The 22,509-nt window shown below is 38.2% G+C and overlaps 1 protein-coding gene and 1 long non-coding RNA gene across 8 annotated transcripts in view; one reads left to right on the top strand and one right to left on the bottom strand.

Annotated features, from left to right (window-relative positions):
* Positions 1-22,509, top strand: part of BMPR1B (bone morphogenetic protein receptor type 1B) — a 257,236-nt gene that overhangs the window by 120,723 nt on the left and 114,004 nt on the right. For 2 of the 6 annotated variants that reach the window (XM_072037007.1, XM_021275610.4), the window contains exon 1: positions 10,684-10,969. The exons of the other annotated variants lie outside the window; for them this stretch is intronic. The gene's annotated coding sequence lies outside the window, so the exon portion shown is untranslated. Of the gene's footprint in view, positions 1-10,683; positions 10,970-22,509 lie in introns of those variants that run through there. 6 annotated transcript variants of the gene reach the window in all.
* On the bottom strand, positions 10,625-14,941 carry LOC140002408 (uncharacterized). 2 transcript variants are annotated; one of them, XR_011808868.1, is made up of 5 exons: positions 14,035-14,941; positions 12,328-12,386; positions 11,781-11,880; positions 10,999-11,354; positions 10,625-10,770 (listed from the first exon to the last, which is right to left on the bottom strand). It is a non-coding gene; the product is annotated as an uncharacterized lncRNA (long non-coding RNA). The 2 variants fall into 2 exon arrangements; XR_011808867.1 differs by lacking the exon at positions 10,625-10,770 and having other exon boundaries at positions 10,976-11,354.

The raw sequence follows: 22,509 nt of genomic DNA, 5'->3' as shown, positions 1-22,509 counted from the left end.
GGAAGTATGAAAACTTGTCATGAAATTCTGGTACTGCTGATGTGATTCACAACTAGGTAATAGAAAGAGTTGCTGTTAAAGACTAGTGCAAACTGCATGTGGTTCTGTAGCTGTTGTTGGCAGCAGTCAGTATGAGATTTCTGCTGGTATAACCAAAGATAACATCTGATCCAGTAGCAATGAATCTTAAATCGTGAGACTTTTGCGTTAGAGAATATGCTATTATACTAGAATATACTATATTAATATATTCTCTATACTATATATATAGTATAGAGTCTATTCTCTATACTATAGAGAATTCTCTATACTACAGAGAATAAACTAATATACTAGAGAATAGAGATTTAGTTAATTTTGTGAAGAAAAGGAAGATGCATGAGGAGTATAGCTGAGGAACTGAAAGCATCAAATCTTCCTGCCCATGCATGCTTGAGTGATACCAGTTATAATAACTAACTCTTAAAAAAAGTAATTTATATAGGATTGCAAGAAATAAATCAATTCCATTTTTCTGAGAAACACTTAAGGAAGAAGTTTGCCCTTCCCATGCATTGGAGCCTTATTTTATATTTCTCCTCCAGTGAACTCATCTTGTTTCATACATATGCTGGCAACGTAAGTTTTAGAAGGAATTTGACTGTAACCCAAATATTTAGTCTGATTCAAGCAAGCCCAGTTCACTGCATATCACTACTTCTGTTTTTCCTTCTGCCATGAGTACTGTAGCTGTCCAGCAGCAGGTATCTAGCTGTGAGCACGGGCATCCTGCTGTTTGGTGAAGTCCAACGTCAGAAACTAAGTGAGATACCTATGAGAAATGTGTTTGCAGATAAGTAGCATTATTTACTCTTCCAGACTGCACTGAGAACATTTCCACTGAAAACAAAACGTCGGTACACTTGAGTAAGCAAGCTTGTGAAGTTAATATTATAAATAAATACAAGTTACATGTATAAATATATCTGAAATCTACACTGCTTTTTGACCTTGCTTTTCATATTAATATATATATATGTTCATAAATACATAATACAGTGGGGGAAAAAGGCATACTGGACTGCAGAACTCAGACATTATTTGCAAAGTTCAATCACTTTGTGCTTCTTTGTGCTATATATAATGACACTATCATACAATGCCATGAAGAGATGGATGTTCTTCAATGTGTGTTATATTACTTGTGTGGCCATCATCAGTTCTCACATGTATTCTTTTACTGTTCTTCAGTAGAAACCCTCTTGTAAGATTTCTTCAGAAGCATCTTAGAAACACAAATGTACCACATAGGAACTTTTGAGTATCTGTATAACTATATCAGGTTATTTTTATATCTTAATAGGGGATTACTGATAGGATAAAGTGGCTTTTATCATGGGAATGGATGACTAAGGTATTAGCTCTTACAAAATGCTTTTTCTCATTAAAAATCTTGCAGATTAACTACAGTAATTGCTGTCCATGGTTGGTGCTCTTTTCTTTTTTCTTCTTTCGCTTTTTTTTTTTTTTTCAAGTAACTGTTTAGAATAATATATTTTGATTTTATTCTTTCTTCCTTCCCAATTATTCTCTTCCTCCTGTACAGTATGCTTACAGCATGCTTCTATTCTGTTTCTTAATTGTGCAGGCTTCTTATAAGCAATTTAATTTTTTTCCTTCTTGCTGACATAAAGAGACATTTATTTTGTGCATAATTTATTAAGTGCTGTCTTAAAAGCAATGCTTTGAGTACAAAAGATTTAGTGAGTATCAGATAATATTTAAATTGACTGAATTACAACATAAATGGGAATATTTTCTTCTGCTTTTAAGTGAAATGAAGTTCCTTTTAAAAATAAAGGAGGAAGAAACAGTTTTACGGCTTCCACTCAGAGAACTTGATGGTGGTTTGCAGCTAAGTTTGCTCTTCACTGGGTTCATTGGCTTGTGACTTGGGGCAGTATTTATTCCCTGGTAGAGCCAAGACTTCTGTTTTTGTCCAGAGAAGAGCAAAATGATTACTCTATGTTGTTATAAAACCATGCTAACATGGTTATAATTTACATTAATGCCTTATTTCTGGGAAACATCAAGATTGCTCTTATAGTGTATGAGGCCTGCAGTTGATTTTTATTCAAGCAGCAGCAATTTTAATTGATGCAGCATTTGTTGATTGTACTGGGATGAACAGAAAACTGAAACCACATTCCCCAAATTACTTGCTGTGTGATGTCTTTATATTTTTAATGGTCTTCTCTTCAGAAGTCCTGTTACAGTATTGCTTCAGTTGAAAAGAACAAATAGCCTATTTATTAAGTGTGCAGTTAATACCATTTCAGCTAATAGTGAATAGGCAGTTACAATAATCTATCGACAGTAAAGTTTTTTAGAGTCATGTATGATCTTCCTGTCTGCTCCCTGGAGCCCGAAGTATTTATTACTTGGAAACAAAGAACCTTAGAGTCAAAGGTAAGCAACGGTGTGCTGAAAGAGTGGGAGCATGCCCGTAAACGGCAATATGGCAGAGAACAGTTAATAACAGACCTCTGGCAGGGCCCACTGTATGTTCAGTGTTCCCTTCCTACCCAATGCCCTCCCAGCTACTTCAGCTAAGAGGCACGGTTCCCTGTGGCGGTGCTCATAAAAGGTGAGTTCATGCATCACCATGTAGTTTACGTGTGTTCATTAGCCTACAAGGGAATGCAACGCTCTCACGTGTTTGTATCAGCCAAGCACATAGCATCAGGTTCTGCAAACCCCTGTTTTGAGTGTATTGTTGATCGAGTACACACAGCATTTTGGGGGCTTGGACCCTTAGATGGTGCCTGAGGGAAAGCTGCTCTTAAATCTCTGAAGCCCTTGTGACAGTGTAGCCCACCCATGTCGTAGAGTGAGCATCCTTTTGCACCTCGTAACTCTTCAGATGTGACAAATCTGTATTGTGGACATATTTAAGAAAATAACATAAATTAGAATGCAATTGCTCTTTTTTTTTTTCTTTCTCCATTAACCTCATGAGCAAAAGGTAGCAACTATAACAGTGAAGGATTTACAGTCTAGAGAGAACTTGAAAAATCCAAGTTTTGTTTTACTTTGAGCTATCTAGGAATAAATCCTTTAGAGCTAAATAGAATCCACTCTGGTAAGTGAAGGTTATTAGAATGGTTCGTAATGCAGGGATGAATGAAATATGATAAAATCTCATTGCAGTATTTGGCACTTGTTCAGGATTTCAAATAGGCATACTGAAGCAGGAAAAAGGAAAATTTATATATTTATTTTTAACATCTTTCTTCTGGCATTTTAAACACTGTGAGACATGTTTGATCAAAACAAATTCACAGACAACACTGAGATTATCTTCCTTTTAGAATTCCCTTTTTGTGGTTCAGTTGTGTGCACACTGCAAACATCACACCTAAGTAAAACTCTAATCGGTGCTGATGTTGAAAATCTACATCATTTCTGTCAGACCTGAGGCAAAGGAGATGGATGGATGGCTTAGGAAGACAAAGTGTATTAACAAAAAAACAGGGTAATTGTTAAGGCTGCGAGGGAGAAAAGACTAGATAACCAGTCATAGAACCTGAAATTCAGATTTCACCAAAACTGACTTAGGCTTTCATGTTTGAGAAACAGAGCGGTGTGTGCAATTTACTCTCTGTGGATTTTTCCTAATTATTTTGTTAGAAATCTAAAATTACAGGATCTTTCCTAGTTTTTATTTCCTCTCCATTTTGTAAACTCTTTTCTTTAGAGGTTGATGCTGTATTTAACAAACATCTGAGGTGCTTGTTGAAGATGGAAGGTAATATTTTAGTTATGACTAAACTCAGAATTTCGAGCATGGGAGGAAAAAATGGAAGGAAATCTTTTAAGGAAGATTGTCCTTTCATTAGAATTTGTGTGCAGGTAGAATTCAAACCGTGCCATATATGCTATGCTGAATTGCTAGAAATGAGCTTGCCTATGTTGGCTATAGAGATGATTCTACAGCTGTGTGTGTATATATTTATATATTTGTATTTAAGCAATTAGTTTTTTTTCTTTATAGTGCCTGAAAGAGGAGCAACCATCTGGTTTCTATTGCTGGGTTAGGGGAGGATGTGCAAAGACAAGGACCTGCTTCGGAGTGCCCTTCCATGGCAGCATCTTCTACTGACATTATCTTCTGTCAGGATATATTCTTGAAGGAAAGCATATGTGGAGGAATATGTATTGTAAATTTAATGTGTTGAAAATGATCTCTGCTAATTACATTATTTTGCACATTTGCTTTTTCACTGGAGGTCTGTGACAACTCACCCTACCCTTCTGCCTTTCCTCCCCCCATCTTTCATCATTTTCCCAGGTATTGTTTCATGTAGATGGGCTTTTGAACTTGCTGGAGAATGGTAGGAAACAGTGATGTGTCTCATAAATGCAACCAAAATCATTTACAGAATCAGTTAGCTTTTACTTCGTTGCTCAGTGGCATCCAAAACACATTTAATTGGAGGAACTCACAGCCTGTGACTATGCAGTGGTAGTACAGATGTTATGTGATGGAATTCAGACAAATGACAGAATTTTCTCAAAAGGACATGATTTGGTTGGAAGCTGCTGGGTTGCATGTGCTTTTAAAAGTGGTTGAAATTGTATTGAATTACATGTGTAGTCTTTGGGAGCTGGTGTTTGAAATCAGCTTTTAAGCATTCAATTTATTAATTTCCTACAAGCTGCTTTCCTTGCAATCTTCGTTGCATGTGCCCAGAGATCGACTGTTTGGGGATGCTGCAGAAGGAGTACAGCTTCATGGCCTTTGTTATGGCATGCAAATGTCCATTCACGTGCAGGTCTAAAGTATTGCATTGTAATCCAGATTTGACCATAGGAGTTGGCAAATCTAGGGTATCTGGTTTCTGTTTTGGGAGGTGGTTTTACTTTTTTTAATTGCAATGTTGTTAAAGTTTTGACTGAAATGTTAGATTCGTTATAACTTAGCATAAGGTACATTGTTTGCAATCTGTAGAAAAAAAAACTTTAATTTAAATCAAGAAAAAATATTGGGGGTCAGTTATTTCTCTTCTCCAAGTCAATGATAGTCCCCACAAACTTTCAGTGAAGACTATAGAAGCAGCTGGTAATTCACCACTTCGGAAAAAATAAATCTTTTCAGTACTACCCCAATATGTATATGATAGAGTAAATTTGTTTCTTGTTTGAAATTATCTCTTTGGATGCAAGGAGCTTAGCTCTTGTAATGTATCCCCTGCTAATCATCTTTATAATGAACATAACATGAAGTGGATGATTGAATTTATTCTTTACAGCTTCTCTTCCAATGCTGTTTAATGGTGTCTTCCCAAGGTATGCTTCGCTGCCCAGTTGGTTCATTACAGTCATGTCCATTTCTGCTTTGATTAAACAGATGTGAATTCTCAAGTTGTCTGGACATCAAAGAAAGGAGGGAAGGGGTGAACAGATATCATTTGAGTATGAGATCATCAAGTTCAAACTGATTGTGATTTTCCTAACAATGGAATGCATGCATGAAGCAGAAATGAACTTTCACAATTTCTGGGCAGTTCTGTTACTGCAGGACAAAATCCCTGCTGCAACTCCCACAAATTTTAGTGGTCTTTGAAGTGAAGAAATGACATCAGAGGCTAACTGGTTCCTTCTGGTTTACTGAGAGTAAGACCTTGCCCTTTAAAATTTGTAACATAATTCACTTTCATTATTTCTATGCCATGTATTATTTATGCTCTTGCTAAAATTTTTGTGCTAGATTCTTGAAGTTCATCTGCATGAGAATGCATCACACGAAAGAGAAATGGCAATGGTATATGCGTGAACATGCATTGTGTTATATATTTTCTTGGTATTGGTAACAACATGTAACATGTATTGGTAAGTCAGTATATCAGTTTGTATAAATGGCATTTCTTTGGCCTTAAATGCCTATAAATCATCCCTTTATAACAAGTGGGGAGAAAGACTTTGTTATGAGCTATAATGGGTGTCACATGCCGTATTGCTTGAAATATGATTTCAGGGAAAACTTTCTGGGAAGGGATACTGACAGGGCAGACAACAGTAAGTAAGAATAGCTTGGAGGTAGTGCTTGCTTAATTTTCTTTCTGAAACTCTGTTCCTTCAGTATGTTTTTGGTTATAAATGCTGATGATATACTGTCATAGGAGAAGGTAGAGAAGGCAATTGTTGAAAGCATTTTGGGGAACCTTGACTTCTTGGGGAACCCAAAGGCAATCGGGGTTAGTTTCAAGTCCAGGTGGAACAGGTTCAGAGTCAGAAAACATGGTAAGGATTAGCTGAACCTGAGCTAAACTCAGTAAGTGGAGAAGTCGAGGATGAGAGTATATGAAAGAACACAAGGCAAGGAGGAGGAGAGATCCAAAGACTATCAGAACCTTCCCTAGAAGATAGATAGAGGATTGGGTAGGCTTTTAAGAGTTCAAGACTGGCTATTCTGGGCTAGATTCTTAGTCACTGAGGAGACAAGACAGCAAGTCACTTCAGAGTGGGTTGCCTCTGCAGATATTAAGTGGACCTACAGTCATAGGTTGTGACTTTTATTTGGTGGATCTCGCATAAATTGCAACAGCACTGAAAGAAATTATGTGCTCATTGAGGAAGTGCCACAGAATTAGGTCCCTAGTTGTCAAGCACCCTCCCAGTGGCTTTCTTCAGATACCTTATTTTCTGTAAAGGTATAAGTGGCTAGAAACCTCCTGATGGAAGAATCATTATTTAAATTTAAGTTTTAGAGCCAAACTTAGTGTCAGACTTGTGAATAATTAACATAATTCTGTAGAGGGTATGCCATGAATAGCATTGAATGACTCCTTGCAATGAGTCACAAAACATGTGGAAGAACTGATTGCTTCCAGCAATGTCTTTAAATTCTCCAGATTTTATAAAAGCAAACTGAAGCCATGCTCAGTAGTGTCTGCACAGCTGATAGGCTTTCCTGCTGCATAGTATGCACAGGAGTGGGCTTTGATGAAGACTGAGACCTTAAACTGGGAATGACCACAATTTTGAACATTGCATTTGAAAAGGGACATGTCTAGATGACAGATGTTACTGTCCTTGTTTGGTTAGTACAGGTTTGTCTTAGTTTTTGCTACATTATGAAAACCCTCAGGGGTGCTAATTTTCTTGGTGCGTTGAAAAATAACGGTACAGAATGTCATAGCATTTGGTCTTACTGATTCAGTCGTCTGCTCAGAGATCTAATTCAGTGGTTCTAAATCATTTATTAATCAGGGAAAATAGCAGAAAGAATTACTGAGGATTTATTGTGTCTTTTACAGTGTGAGACGTGGTAGCTAGTTCCAATTTATACATCTTCAGTTAACTTCCTTTTTTTTTTTTTTTTTTTTTTTTTTTTTTAACTATGAAACTCAGCTGCTACCTATAAATATAAAGAAGTTCTGTGATGGTTGTATAGGATATCTGAAATTTATAATTTGAGGAGAAATTCAAAATTTTGGAGGAAAAGAAGTGTTTTTAAAGTTTCAGAATCAGGGAATAGAAATATACTGAAAATAATTCAAATGTATAATTTTTTACTGACTAATTTACCTACAGTACTGAGGAATTATAACGTGGCAGAAGCCTTCAGATAAGTATTAATCCCTGAAAAAATGGAAGGACAGTGGTGCTGTACTACATTTGTAGATTACACTTTCTTCCTGGAGGGACTGAATTCTGGAAACACCTAAAAACTTTCTAACTGTACTCTATAAATTCAAATGAATTAATGCCTCCTTTTAGTTCTGCTGTATTTGATGACTGTAGGAGACAGCTGGTGCTTTGTTTTCATTCATATAGTCAATTCTGTCTTTAAGAACATTGACATTAGTTTTGATTCTTTTCTGTGACTTCCCTGACATAGAGACACAGGGCAGTGTGAAATTAAATACTTTTATTTATTTTAGCCCGTTCAACCCATGTTTCCACTTAATTTAAAACTGTAGATTTAAGGAAAAACAGATGGGCCATGCATTTGTGCTTTTGATATAATTAATTAAGAGTTATTGTGAATTTACTAAGTTTCACATCTGATATCTGTAATCAAAGTAAAGTTATCTAAAGCTGCTAAAGTTCAGGATCTCTAAATATGGAAGAAAATATCAGAATTGCTTATTATACGTTTCTCATTGTGGTGACCACCTTTATACAAAGACCATATCTCTACCAAAGCAACCAGAGTTTCTTGAAGCAGGAATAGAAGCACCACATGACAATACAGGTCTTTCTTAGCACAAAAACCATGACTGTTATGCAAGCAGAAAATCATAAACATGCAATTCATTTCGTGTAATGTCTGAAAAGTAATTTTTTAGCTGTTTGTGACTGATGGAGAAAGTTTTGATCCTGTGTGATAGTTGTGGGTAGAGATGTTCTAACTGGAGATGGGAACAAGTCTGTCTGTAATACATGCTCTTGGTAGAACTTAGACTTCCAGATTAAAACTGTCCTCAGAGGAGCAGAGCTTTCTGAACATACAGGATCAAGACATTATCTATGCTTTTAGTGTTAGATTTTTTCCTTGTTTGACAGAAACAGCCAAACAAGAACTCTTAATTTAAGCAAGAATAAAATTTATTCGTTACAGGGAATAAAAACACAATGTACTGTGAAGACACAGATGGAGATTCTCACATGGTAATAAAATATTTTATAGGGATTTTTGAATGTTTGTAGAAGCAGGATATGCTAAGGTAGTTTTCAATAGCTTAGAAAAAAAACACCTTGCAAAACTTTAAAGCTGTTTTGTGGTTTTTAAAACTTTTGGCATGATTTCCTGAATCGTAACTGTTGTAATAAAAAACAGAATAAGATGCTTTTAAAAATACACCGAATACTTGGGATATTTTTCGTTATTTAAACTGGTTTATAGTTGCAAAAATCCATGCTTCTGGGTACAATTCAGGTCTCAGTGTCTGCTACGATCTTCCGGTTTTATAGCATTACTGGAAATAATTTTTTCCTTATAATACTTTTCTTGCTGATGGATGCATTCCTTTTTTCCTTTCAAAATAACTTGAATCTTTCACATTACTGTTTTTCTTTTTCCCAAGATACTTCACTCAACAGGTTTTTATTTTTTTTTTCACTCAGACTACATGATTATGAAACTTTGGTATTTCTCTTGCTAGAAGGTGATTTGGGAACTGTACTCATCCGTACTGTTCAGATACTGTTCCGAGTGTCCTCTGGAGATTATGTTATATAACTATGACATTCCAACAATATCATCAATTTTAAAATTGTATTTTAAGTAAACCTGTTATCTTTGATTAATATTTGTAGTATAATCTAGATCTAGGGCTAACCAACTTGCATTTTAAGACTTTGAGCTTAAGCAATATAGTAACAACTATCTTACTAAGTTGCTGACTTGCTGAGACACCATTTTTTCTCACATGTCAAATGCAAGCAAAAAAGTAGTAACACATTGACAACGTTTCAGTAGATGCAGGAGATCAAATTCTAGTTGTGTTCAAAAATTCCTTTAAAAGCTTCCCCATGTGACTGAGCTGCAGATGGGCAGGTGAGCACTGGACATGATAGTGATGGTAACGTCAGAGGATGCTGGCCACTGGATTAGGCCAGGCTGTACCAGTGGCTGGTCAGTTGTCTTATTCATGCAAGCTTGATGGTCCTGTTTAAGCCTCGGAACAGTCTTGAGTTTATATATGTGAAATGTCACGGGGAAAGTACAAAGGGTAAGGAAAATTTTGTGGTGGTAAGCCACCTTAACAAGATGCTGATTTTAAGATAAACCAAACTCCAGCAGCTCCCAGTGATTGAAGCAATTATGCTCAGTTTTGTGTTTTACTTGGGAAAAAAACAAACAAACAAACAAAAAACATCTCATTATGCCATCTGAGATTTTGATTAAAGGTAAGACACTTTTCTGCATTTGCAGTACCTGTCCCATAGTGCTCAACTGAGCGCAGGTGACAAATACAACACTGTTTATGCTGGTCACCAATTGTTTTTCAGGGGGTCTGCTCTCTACTGCCAGGCACCCATCTCTTAACAGTGCAGTATTTCAGGGGGTTCGTGGAGATGGGCAGGATGTGGTGATTCTGTTTCTTGGAAGGACTTTTAACTTCAAAGTTCAAATTTATTGTGGGTAAGGGTTGTGGATTCATACCCTCGGTGATGTCTCATCCTAATTATAATACTGTGCATAATTATGAAATATGAATTTGGACACCAAATACCTGAATACTAACAAATTTTTCATCACAGTGCAAGTACATATGTAATCTTATTCCTTGTGCTTTGAGTTTGATGATAAAAATTCACCTTTTCCATTTTGGAGAGCTTTTTTGACATGCACTTTATCTGGGATTTAAAGTCTATTATCCACAGATAAATGATATTTAGATACGCAGTGTGGTGGGAGAAAGACTAGGCTGCTCAGCTGAAACAGAAATGCTTCCTCCCTCTTCTCCCTCCCCCCTTTTTTCCACCTGCTTGCTAAAAGCTGTATTTTTTTTTTCTCCTCGGACGAGCCTCATAATTACCCTTCTGTGCCTGTGTTGGGCCTCCAGGAAAGGCCCGCAGCATCTGTAAAGCTGGCAGCAGAACGGTATTTCCAGGCAGGCAGTGTTGCAGGCTCGGGAGCCAATCCATGGCTTTGTCTGAGCAGCTGAGAACTTCATCCCAGCCATGCCGCGGTGTACAGTAACACAGACCTGTGCCACGGGCAGGGAGAGCACTGAGCAAGTGTTGGGGCCAATATTTATAGACCACTACGTAGCAGTCCTGGAAAGAGAGAGGCGGAGAGGGAGTGAAGGAGAAATCCTGGCTGAACCGAAGGCAATTTTATTTCAGGTTTTTGTGAGTTAAGCAACATTAAATAAATCCCCCTTGTCAAGTTTAATCTTCTCTTGGCGAATCATAGCAGTCCCGCTTCACGCTATGACCAGGTGGAAGCAACAGATTTAAAACGAGACGTTTGAGGGTAAGTAATTGATTTAGTGTCATTTTTACCTCCAGCGTCCTAGCCAGCTTGCTGCTCTTTGAGGGCACACATCAGTAAGCGAGAGCTCAGCTCATGTTCTGCGTACAGCGTAGCGCTGCCTGCTGTGGAAGGATGTCTGGTCGGCGTGCGGTGATTTTGTCTGTGGCAGCAGAGGAATATCAGGTTGGCTCTTCATTTAGCAACGTGCTTGAAAAGGTCAGCTAGCATCAGAAAAGAAAAACACACAGTCTGCTTTCCCTGCACAGTTGAATGTGTAATGCGGGTCATTTAAAACACTAGTGCTCAGCAGTGCCTAGATTACTCTTTAGACCATCCACTTCTTGATGTAGGTAGAGGGTTGTACTTGCACAGCAATCCTGCTGTCCTATATGTACAGTTTTTAGCAGTGGAAAACAAGAAAAAAAAAAAATCCGGTCAAACTTTTGTCTGCTGCTGTGTTAGGTAATCAGTGTCAATATTGCAACAACTGTTTTTCTAAGGGGAGCCGGACAGCAGTTAATGGATGTTCTTACATACCTCAGTTCTTTTATTAAAAACAAAACCGAAGGCAACAGGCTTGGGGAGGTGAGTGCGTTGTTAGGAGAGGAAAATTCCTCCCCCCCCCCTTTTTCCTACATTGTTAAAGGTGACATAGAACACACACCCCTGCATATTCCCTGATAACAGGAGGGAAATTGAGTGTTTACAGCAAACTGTTATAACCAAGGTGCAAGAAAGATTCTCCCTCACTCGCTTTCACCCAGGCAGCTCCATACAGCTTTTGAAAAATGAACCTCTTTCCATTACTCACAGTATCTTTTTCAACAGCCTCCTGAACGCACGCAGGCTGCTGAGTTCATTAGTCTTCTTTGTTTGCATATTCTAGGGTGTAATTTTAAAAGCCAGGTTACCTAAAAAGGGGATAATTCTTCTAAAACTCTCTCCTGGCAGCAACACATGAAATCTGTACAATTCAACATTTATGTTTACTATGGTTAGCTCAGAGAAGATTAATGTGTTGCTTAAAGAACACAGCATTTCCCTGAATGAAATTTATCAGTTGACAGCCCTGGAATTACTTCTTTAAGTTAAGAAAATATAGACTTTGGCACTAGTTGAAGTTTTTTGGGGGTGAGTGGGAGGGTGGCTTGCAACTCCAGAGGGTGTTAGACACATACTGAATATGTGTTGAAAACAAAAGTGTGTTAGAATAACTTCAAGCTTGAGGTTCAGACTAACAAATATGAGGAAGTGCAAGATAGGGCTCACGTTAGATCCTTAACTTCACTTGTTAACACCAACGTTTTGCACGCACAGGGCGCGTAATGTAAGCTGCTGTCTGCTGCTTTAAGACTTACCAAGCAAAGTGTAAGAACAGCGGTGGTTTCCAGAGAAGAAAAGCAGTTTATATGAGAACCTGTAGAAAAGCATATATACGTTTAATGATCATTATTTCCTATGTGTATCATAGAGTCTGTGTTTTGATTGGAGCACTTGTTATCACAGACGCTAGAAATGTTAAGAAGCTGCTCTGGGAAATGCAACAGGCAAGACAGAAATGTGTGTTATATGGACAATTAACACTAATAAAACTAATCTGCTGGGAAATTCTCTCATTATGGAATTATGGAGCTATTCCAGTATGTGAGTTTTGCTTAAAAAAAAAAAAAAAAAAAATATCAGCTGTCCCTTAAGCAGTGGATTTTACAGAGGTACAGAGGACAGGACTGTTGCATTTCTTTGAGGTTTATAAATAAATGATAAATGCAAATTGAAACTTCCTGTTTTTTTCCCTCTTCCTTACCCAATTTATCTGTGCTGGAAGGTGATATGGGTGGTTTTTTTTTATATATTTATTTTTTTGTGTGTGTTTAGTATCTTGACAAAGACAACTGCTTAGAAGTGAGAGAAAGCATAGTTGTTGAAAAGGATCTTAGCATGGTGTTTTTGGACACAGTGGAGTAATACACACTAGTCCACATTTCAGAGCTTCATTGTTGTGACTGCACATACCCATCTGACTGCGGCCCTGACAGTTGTTGTGATTGTATTTTTCTCTATTACCATGCCTATTACTTCTGTAGGTACACAAATTATTTACTATTGGAGGATTTGCATGGTCCTTACAGAGCATGAAGTGCTCTTCAGTGTAGAAGACTATGCCTCTGTATATCATTGCCCTGTGTTAATGTGGCTTAACTGTTGGTAAACCACATTTATAACCAGTGACCATAAGCTGCAAGTGTGTGCATTTTTGTGGAGTAGCTGGTGTATAACGTTAGCCACCCGAACTTACAGTGAGGTGGATTGTTTGCTTTCCCATATTGTTTAGTAAAACATTTTCTATTTTGCATATTCAAGTGATGTTCAAAGGACTCCACGGAGAATGATGTCAGGATTTCAGATATTGCAGTTGTCCTGCTCCAGGGAAGCAAATAGCCTCTGAGCAGAGTTTGACCTGTTCCTGAAGATCTTGATATAACCATGCGTGAGCTCTGTAGGTATTTTTGTTCTTTGTGATGGAGTTTTCTTGACCCTTCCTAAGCCCCACAGAGGGATGCTTTAATGGCATGTTAACCTACTGATCAGTGAACTCTGCGCTAATGGGTCACTGTAGAGGCAGAGATTTTCTCTCTGATAGCTGGGATTATCCATGGAAAGTCCAATTACCTGCTGGGGCTGGGGTGAGAAAAGTCACACGCTGCCTCTTTAGCACTTGTGTCTGTAGGAATTGTGACAGCATTGGGTATTGCAGGGGTTAATGTTGGGGCTGTTTGGCTATTGTTAATATATGTGGGAGGGCTGTCAAGTGATTACCTGCTGAGGTGGGGGGGTGAGCTCCAAGTCTGAGAGGGGTTGAAATTTGCTCTCAGAGGTTTCACAAAACTAATGACTAGGGGAGCTTCACTGGAAAGATGAGTAGGTATTACTTGTTTTTTTTTTTTTTTTTTTGGTGATGCCTCCCCTTATTAATTGGAGCAGGAATACAGATGTAGAAATACCTCAGAATCAAAGCCCTTCCTGTTAATTGGTTCCTTTAAAATGGATCACCAGTGTTCAATTACCTGTTGTGCAGTTATTCCACTTGAAAATCTACATTTGCTATTATAGCCTCCTTGGCTTCTGAAAGCACAGGAAAGTGAGCTGGAACCCCATACAATGAATTGAATGTCACCACTCAGAGCATCCACTTCAGGCTCCACAATCTCCCATATGTCTTATCAATTAAATCACAACTAAAATGGGACAGGAGTCAAATCCACAAAACACTTGAAGATTCGCAGTAAGAGCATGAGTGGGTGATGGTGGGCATGGCTCTTCATGGCCATGTCATGTTTGGGGTTGGATGCAGGCAACCTTCATTGTTGCTTGAATGCCAGAGGTGACCCTGCCCCTTTGTGAGGTCATTATGAAGTCTGAAAAACATCCTGGCTTTAGCAGCTGTGTTTCCAAGGGAGATATAAACCCATGGATTTGCTTTCACGTTGTGTTTGCTTGCTATTTAGCTTGATTTTGTGGTCCGTTTTGAGGACTCATGGTCAGAAATAGGTAATCAGGTTGATAAAACAGCTTTATCCATGCTCTGTATTCATGGGTAAAGGGTGTGTAGACTATGGCTATAGCAGCAAAAAGCAATCTTTTAATCACAGTAACTTTTGCAAGAGCTTTGCTCTTTGTTTCAGGCTCTGCTTGCTAACCATATCAACTAGATTGTGTCACTTAAAATGCCTTTTTTTTCCCCTCCATGTCATAAGTTAACTTTCTGTTATTTACCTTATAACCAGTGGTTGCTAAATATAGAATTTCAGGGTAATTGCCCACTATTATTTTTATTTTGTGGTGTTTGCGCCCAGTAAAACAATTTCTTAGACTACATAAACGGACTGGCGTTTTGTTCACAATGTCATGTTTTAATAGCAGTATGTTGTTCACTTACAATATACTGTGCACTGAACAAAGAGGAAAAGATCCAAGCCCTACTCTCAATGAGATTATGGCTTAGCCATGGAAGTAAATGGAAAGAAAGGAAGGGAGGAATGGAGCTAGTTAATATAAAAATATGTATGCATGTAGACATGCAAAGATAACTTCTTAGAGATAGGTGTATGCCTTGGATAAAAATAACCCTTCGGGTTCTATATGCAAGGTACGCTGCACAAATAGCATATGCAATTCTTGGTGGTTTCACTGATTTATCGTGGGGGAAGTGAAGAGCTGAGCATCATTTCTGATGGAAAATGGTAACATGCCAGAGAGGGAGGATTGCTTATGATGCATCAGTTTTGAAGAAATTTTAATCAGGAAAGATGTCTTGGATCTGGGACTGAGTTTTCTAGTCAGGACCAGAACAACAAAGATCAACATGCCTAGTAGCAAATCCGTGATAAAGCACAATTGTTGACAGCGAATGACTAAAATTTTATCTTGTGAATTTGCCTGATTCATATCAGGAACATGGGCCCTTGCTTCCCATACTATAGCTGAGCACTTCCCATACTAACTTATTAAATGCTTCTCAAGCTTCTGTACTCAAAACTGCTTCTCTTTGTACATGTGCTGAGGTGTTTACTGGGTTGGGGACTCAGGCTCAGGTCTCACATGTTGTGGCTCTTAATACCTTGACTATTGAGTCCTTCCGTGTCTCATCTGTTGTGAAAATTCTATTTTTGGTGTGCGAATTCCTTAATTTGGAGCAGACTATTAGGTATTTGGAATAACATTATCTTTCCTTCTGTGATTTTTTTTTGAGGAAATGTTTTTTGAGAGATCTTGGTTTACTGAAGAGATTTAAAATGGTGGGTTTTTTTTTGTTTGTTTGTTTGTTTGTTTGTTTGTTTTTTGATTTTTTTTTGTTTTTAAATAAATATTCCTGGTAATCTCTACTAAGTTCTTCCCTATTCAGATTTCATCTTGGGGCAAACTGATTCCTGGTAGTAAACATTGAAGTATTTATTTCCATCTTCAGGTTGGTTTCCTCTGCAACTCTTTATTCTATTTTTTTTTTCTTATAGGTTCTTATGTAGACACGGAAGGGAGGGCATAGAATTTACTCTTTATGCCAGTGTTGTCTCAATCATGATACTCCTCAGTGTCAGAAAAGAGTCACCTGTGTCTTTTCAACTCCACAGCTCGATGCTGATGGCTTTGGGAGCTGTTCTGTTGCACAGCTTCAGGCTGTGTAATGAACTTGAGAGCAAATCCAAAAGCAAAAATGGGCTTGTGGGACCAAAGAAAACTGTTTATGTTTTCTGAGTCAGTGCTCTTCCAATATTCAAGTGGGCTCTCCTTTGCCTCCCAGAAGTGATTCTGCATTTTCTGTTCCTTCCCGCTTTGAATTTACAGCTGGGTATGTTCTCCTGCTAGCATGAGGGGCAGGCACAACTCAGAAATTTTGAACCCTGTCTGCAAGTGTCCCATTGAGTGATGCTATTGGCACGATGCCATGGATATTTAAAAACTGAATTGACGTCAGAATTTACTCACTGAATGGGTAGTGAGGATCATGTTTTGCAGTTTGATTTGTATTTGCTAATTGCTACCAATCCTCTTATCATTGAATTTCCCCTTTTGCTCGGGAAACTGCAGTTAAAATAGTTACATCAACAATGTTATGTATGGGTACCAGGAGGGTACTTAATGTCCAAGTGAAACACTGCTCGGCTTGCAAGCAGGTGCACGTTCAACAACATGTGTGTTTACTGAAGACTCTATTTGTGGGCACTTAGGCCCTTGATCGCTGACCTTTTATCTTTCTTTCTCCCCATGCACAGGAAGTCTAGTCATATTTGAGCAAGGCTTACTCGCTTAAGCAGTGCCCATTTAGGCAGGCCAAGAATGCAGAGAATTACACATGGTCTTTTGTTAATGTTGGTTTAGAAATAACATTTGTAGTGTGAACAAACCTTTTGAGTTTTTCTTAGTCTACAGAATTAAATGTGGGTGCTTCCAGTATGAAGAAGACTAAAGCTTTCATGTCATTTTAAAAAATGTGAATTATTGGTCTAATGCTGTTCCTAATTTATTTGAAGTGTTTAATATTTGGGTAAAAAAAAAAAAAAAAAAAAAAGAAAAAAGTCACTTTTAACACTTCTTTGTGGTTTACAATCAAGTTACTCAGTTCCAGTAGCCCAAGATACATCTTGATCTAGATGGAAGTTCTCATACTTTAGGAGTTCAAATGTGCAAAACCTGCTTGACAGTACAGGAAAGAAGGGTTTGAGGAAAGAGTTGGGGGTTTTAATGCACTTCAGATGCTGTCTTTTATATAATGTACTTCTTCATTTAGATGCTGCCTTTGGTATTGGCTAGTCTGGGCAGACTTGACCATGGACAAACCTCAACAAAACCACAGCGCTTCAAACGTGAACTGTGCAGAGGAGGAACCAGGCAACCACCCCATGTTCCAGGAACCTCCAACCTGTTGCCTCCTCTGTCAAACTGGCACTTAAGAATACATTTTTCTTAGCAAGGGACAAAATATTCTGATTTTTCCCAGTCCTTTGCAGCCTGGATTGTTACTTGGCCCACAGGCCATGTCTGAAATCTTTCTCTTAAGGTCAGCATACCCTTTACTTAGGCATTGCGCTATGTGCCAGAGCACTGAAGTGGGACCATGGTTTCTGGAAAAATTAAAATAAGCCAGTGAATCGTAGTTATTTACTGTATTTCATCCCACCTCAGAAAGCATAAGTGTGAAGTGTGATTTTTAATTAACAAGCACATTGTCCTAGTGCTTTGAGTTGGAAAATTACATATCAGTATCTAGACTGTTTAGCAGACCATTCATTCCTCCCTCTAAGCCATAAATAATATCCTTCAACTTCCTAGGAATGTTTTTCTGCTTACTTTTAGCAATCATAGGTACATATGAAGTATTAATCACAGCAGCAAAATAAATGAAGGGTGATAATTGAATAAGGCTATGCCATTTGCTAAACGGAAAAAAATTTCCATCACTCTATCTCCTCCACTTTATCACTACAGTGGCTTGTCCTTACATCCAGCAAGAGTTTTGTCTACTAACCTTGAAATGTATCTTTGTGTTTATTGTCAGGACCTTGCTGGCAAATTGAGCTTGACAATAAGATTGTAAAGGCAGGGGGAAACAGGGTGACCTGGGACACACAGTTCTGCTAAAACCTTTCAAGGTTCGTAGAGTGCCTTTTCTTTTCCAATGAATCAAATTACCAGCTGCGTGGCCAGTTCGGTTAGCTAATCATTAATGTGGGATGCGTGAATTAACGAGTTTGTAACCCTTTCTTTTGCTAATTAATTTTTGACTGTGTGCGAATACTCTTCCTCCTGGTGCTAAGTGCTTTTGACTGAGGCAAGTACATTTATGAGTGGCCAACATGGTCGAGGAGGTGGGTCCTACCATCTTTGCCCAAGTAGCCAAGCTTTTGGCTTGGCTTGGAGGGAAACAAAGAGGGTTTGTCTGCACCCTCTGGTAACCAGCAGATTTGGGGTCTGGCCTGCGGTAGGTGCCCCTGGCCATCAGCCATTTGCAGCCTGGGGCAAGAGGTGCTGCTGCTACTGAGCAAGTGTGTGTGCAAGGTGAAATGCTAAACCCTGTCATTTGCTTATGAGGCTTTTTACTGGGACTAAGTCCTTTCTTCTTTTGCTGAAACAAGCATTTCTCATCAGTTTGATGCATATGTAGCCTTACAGTTCTGATTGCTTTAGACATGTGGCCTGCATTGATCTTGTGCCAGTAAGAGTGGGCCTGGATAGGTGCTAGTTGTTCAGCCCCTTTTCTTCTTCATGCTAGTGGTCACCTACACGCACCGGGTGCAGGACCCCTGATGGATTGAGTGTGGCTTAAACTCAGGTTCTCATAGTGTGATAACATGAAGAACTTGAAAGGTTTTCTCTTGTGTTTGCTTGGGAATGCCTTATGTCAACTAGGCTCTAAGTCAGGTTCAGACCCGGTGCCCATCTACCCCTTGTTCAGAGCACTTTTCCTTTGTGCCCTTGGGGCCCCTCCACCCACACTGCTGCTGATTCCTATCCCAGTCATTCCCCCATGAGCTGCAGTAGCAGGGCCTGCTGGCTGGCTCTTGCTACTTTTTCCAACTGTCCAGCTTTGCTTAACAAAAAGAAGAAGAAACACACATGGTGCAAGATTTTTGCTTTATTCTATACAGAGACAGAAGAAATGAACTTATACTATAATAGCAGAGACTTATTCATATAGCAGCTACTCACTCAATTTCTTAAGCCACTGAGCGTAAACGTGTGTCTGTCAGTAGTCAAATAGTTTTTCTGCAGCCATTTTCAACAAAGGAAAAGAAATAGCGTACCCATTGAATGTGACTGAAAAGAGATGCTCTTTGAAATACAAGCATTTTCCCACTGTTGAACTATTCCAGCTAAGATGTTGTGGGATAGAGGAATTGTTTGTAAAGTGCATATATGGTCAGAAAGGGACTGTACAAATACTATCATCCTTCTCCAGAGATCTAAAATCTGTCTCTATTCCAAGATCTATCTGCTTTCTTTACTTCAAAAATAAATACTAATGTCTTTTTACTCTTACTGACTCTATAACGGTATGAAAAAATGAGCTGGAATCTATTCTTGGTTGGTATTCATCAACAAAATTGTTAATTGCTTTCTAATATGCTAATTTTCTAATTTTTGAGCCAGGGAGAATACAGTGTGACTTCAGATGTGGTTTGTAAAGTGGGCTGTTAGAAGAACAACTTTTTTGGTTTGTTTATTTTAAACTTTTATAAACTGAGAAAATGTACTTTGGATTCATTGTAAGATAAATATTGAATTTCAGTAAGTCACTTCTGCTTAACCACTTTTCATCCTGGACTTGCCCTACCAGGTCATTTTACTCTCATGTAGATTTTTGAATATTCATGCCAGTTAACATCTTTACTTCTTCCACTCTCAGACCTCTTTAGGATAAACTGATACATACCACTTAAATAGCAATTTGCATTTTGAGAGGAATTTTGAAAGTCTTTGCTAATGCTTTTTTCCTGTAGTAAAATGGTAACATGCGTGTTTTTTGGATGAAAGCTGAGAGTGTGTTAAGTAACTGATTCTGGGCACAAAAGGAGTCAGTGGTATTTAACCTCAGAATAAGCAACTTGAGTGTGTAATTGACTTTCAGCTCCAGCTCTAGGCATATAAATGATAGGAATATATATATATATATATATATATATATATAGTATATTATAGTAACTGTGCAGTGCAGTTATTCCACCTGTATTGCAGTGATAGCTTCCATGGTGATTCAGCTGTCAGGAGTCACTCAGGGCTTTGTAAAATGTGCCCAGGAGGAGGGATGGGCAGAGTCCTTACATAGTCCTTAGGCCAGATGTCTAGATCACATCTCAGTGATGCATCAAAATAGGTGGACACTTTAGACTTGGGACGTCAGCCTAGCTCTTAAACTCAAATGAAGTAAAGGTCACTATCTCTTTTCTATTTTGTGAGATATCTGTGAGATTCAGGGCATGCTTTAAGTCACAGAGGGTTGTGTTTTTGACAAGGAGCCCATTGAAGTCATCAGCAAAATTGTACGTGGGACCCCAGCAAGATAGCAGATCAAGGGTCCTGATGAAGTTCAGTGTGAAAAAGACCCTCCATTATTGCTTTTCATGAGTAGTAATTTAATGATCCATAATGATGCCAGCCATATAATTTCCATTTTGAGTGTTCAGTAGACTTTTTCACGTACGATTTGTGTGACCAAATACTCAAAGTATATTTGGAAAGCTGTCTCTAAACATTAGACCTCAGTTTTATGCTCTCTTGTAAGTTGGAGCATAGATACAGTGCATGAATACTTCAACACTAATTAAAGTTCACATTTATTGAAACTATATAAGTACGCTCAGATATGTGCTATCTGATAATGTGTTCTCTCTGGTTTATGTTTCTCTTTGTCAAGGTGAGATGCTACTCCATAGTAAAGTGCTGTCTCAAAAATCAAGGCATTTCAGAAATTTCAATAACATCATTCATGGAGGAGAATATTATTTCATGTGGGCACAACTGGTAAAATTTGAGGCCCTGGTGAATGGTTTTTAAAATATTTTGCCACACAGGTCCTCAAAAGATTTATGAGAAATACTTACATTTCAGTTGTTGACAGTGTCGTGCTTGCCTTATTTATTGGTCCTGTCGTCTCTGTGCTTTTGGAAGTATCACCTCTAATTGTTCTGAATAATTGCAGCAACACCTGCTGGCAAGCTCTGAGCTGATATACTGGAAGCTTTCCCATGGTTGACGTCAGCTAAGAAACCATTTGTGTCCTTAGCAGATGTTTTTGATTTCTTTTTCACATGGGATTTACTTTAGATCTATTCTCTTACTACAGTAAATGCCAGCCAGCTCTTTTAGGCTGTTTACCATTAGAAAATATATTAACTGGGTTACTGGCAACAAACTTATGTGGGTGTTATTTATGTGTCTTCTGTCTTATGAATTCCCTTCCTCTTCTCCATTCTTCTGTTTTACAGAAGTTTGACATTTCATATTTTTAACCTTCTAATTAAAAAAAATAAATAATAAAAATCTCTACATTGCTTTTAGATTAAAGGTCAACCTGATGGCATTGGCTCTCGTTGTTGGTCTTACTCTGGTACCATCCTGAACCAGTAACTTTTGCTTCCTTTGCTTTTAATACCCAGGGTACTCAGTTCCTTTCTTGTTTATGTTCTGTATGGTTTTACAAATTTCTGACTGCTTCCTTGCAATTCCTTTCCAGATTTTTTAAATTATTTTTACAGTACATGTCACAAAGACATTGTTTTTCATTAAAAAATAAATAAATAAATAAACAATGAAAAATACCCAGATGAATGGCCCTACAATGGAAAACAGTAGACCCCCAAACTATTCAGTGGTATTAATATGTACTTTGAATCTTTCTGTGCTTGGGATAATGTGTCATCGAAGTTAGAGAAAGTAGTATCTTTTGACAGCATAGATTTAAATAAGTTAAAAATTCCACGTTACTTGGGACTTGGGAATTTTTGGTTCATTACTCTTTGACAGGGTAGCTATGCTAGTCTGCTGATGCCAAAATGATATTTCTTAAGTGTACAACATGGACATATGGAGTGTTTCTAAAGATTTCAGACTGGACTTTGATATGTAACTGTGATGCCTACCATCTCTCCTTCCCTCTTCTGCTAAAAAATTGCTCCCTCCTCCTAGAAAACAAACAAACAACATAAAAAAAAATCCTGAAAAGTAGACTTGAGATATCACAGAATCCATGAGGGGTGAAAGAAGCCGTAGTGCTTAATGAATCAAGAAAATATTTCTGCAGTGGCTGAAAACTACTAAAAACAGTATACCATCATGTTTTGCTGGGCGCCTTTATAAAATGCAAGTCTACAAAGCCCAGAGCATGTGCCCTTAGTTGCCTGTTGTCAGTGAACAGTGAGGATAGTCATTGCTCGCAAAGCTAATGAGTCTGCCTGTGTTTATTTCAGGGAGTTAACCTCACAGATACAATGCCAGAAATCCTGGTTAAATTTCTTTTTCTTTCTGAGGTTAGTTGTTACCATTTC

This window comes from Anas platyrhynchos, chromosome 4, assembly GCF_047663525.1.
Source record: "Anas platyrhynchos isolate ZD024472 breed Pekin duck chromosome 4, IASCAAS_PekinDuck_T2T, whole genome shotgun sequence".
NCBI lineage: Eukaryota > Metazoa > Chordata > Aves > Anseriformes > Anatidae > Anas > Anas platyrhynchos.
Note: the sequence above shows the minus strand (reverse complement) of the source record. Positions and strands in the feature narration are given on the sequence as shown.